A 1,604-nucleotide genomic window follows, 5' to 3' on the forward strand; every position below is an offset into this window, starting at 1 on the left:
TAAACCTAACTAACGTAAAGACATCACACACATCCATGCCCGAGGCAAGATTCGAATCTGCGACCGTAGCGGTCGCGCGGTTCCAGACTGTAGCGCCTAGAACCGCTCGGCCAACCCGGCCGGCTTTGACGAGTACATTCCGACGAATGATACTTGTTATAAAAACAATCGAAACATATGTACTTTCGACTCCACGAACATTGTACGACTGCACATTCATTTTCGTCGCAGTCGCATCTGTATTTTGTCAAGTCCGCAGGAAACGCCACCACACTGACGTTATGGAATACTTCTGTTTGCGATGGATCTATCGACGCGAAAACAAAAGTGGTATAGACGGGTCTCGAACCAGAATCGCCTGGACGGGATTCTCGTTCGCTTGCCACTCGGCTACTCGCTCACTTGCCACAATATTGAACCTTTTCTGTATATAAACAGCTGCGCAAACCTAACGGGCGATATTTCAGAAATGAGACCGCATTGGCACCTACAATTTTATGGTGTCATAGGTGCCTACCCAAACTATAGTCAGGCGAAGTGGAAGCTCATAACTCGATTCACCTCCCAGAAGGTCCCCTCGTAAGAATGAAACATGTTTGATGGGGGAGGGGGCGGGGGGGGGGGGCGCCGGTGATGATTTGCGTAGCCATATCGTAGTATGCTATACGCCTCATGGTTGCTCTGCAAGATCGCATTACTGCTAGTGGTTGTGGCCATTAGTACAACATTTGTTCCCCAATGGTGATGCTGTGTTCCAAGGCGAAAGGGGCCCTGTTCACACAGTGCACATCGTTGCCGACCGCTGTGGCCGAGCGGCTCTAGGCGCTTCAGTCCGGAACCGCGCTGCTGCTACGGTCCCAGGTTCGAATCCTGGATGTGTGTGGTTAGGTTAGGTTTAAGTAGCTCTAAGTCAAGGGGACTGATGACCTCAGATGTCAAGTCCCATAGTGCTCAGAGCCATTAGAGCATATCGTTCAGGACTTGTTTTCTGAGCACGAGGATGTATTGTAGCATCTCCCCTTGTTCTTGCGTAACCACAAGCGCCGGATCGAAGGTGAAGAACCCAAAAGAAGAGAAGGCGTAAACGACGTCGGCCAATGGTACGCTGATCAGGACCGCACGACTTCAGGAGCGGCCTCCACGAGGAGAGAAGACACTACTGGCCATTAAAATTGCTACACCACGAAGATGACGTGCTACAGACGCGAAATGTAACCGACAGGAAGAAGACGCTGTGATATGCAAATGATTAGCTTTTCAGAGCATTCACACAAGGTTGGCACAGGTGGCGACACCTACAACGTGCTGACATGAGGAAAGTTTCCAACCGATTTCTCATGCACAAACAGCAGTTCAGCGGCATTGCCTGGTGAAACGTTGTTGTGATGCCACGTCTAAGGAGGAGGAATGCGTACCATCACGTTTCCGACTTTGATAAAGGTCGGATTGTAGCCTATCGCGATTGCGGCTTATCGTCTCGCGACATTGCTGCTCGCGTTGGTCGAGATCCAGTGACTGTTGGCAGAACATGGAATCGGTGGGTTCAGGAGGGTAATACGGAACGCCGTACTGGATCCCAACGGCCTCGTATCACTAGCAGTCGA

This window comes from Schistocerca americana, chromosome 10, assembly GCF_021461395.2.
Source record: "Schistocerca americana isolate TAMUIC-IGC-003095 chromosome 10, iqSchAmer2.1, whole genome shotgun sequence".
NCBI classification, from domain to species: Eukaryota; Metazoa; Arthropoda; class Insecta; order Orthoptera; family Acrididae; genus Schistocerca; species Schistocerca americana.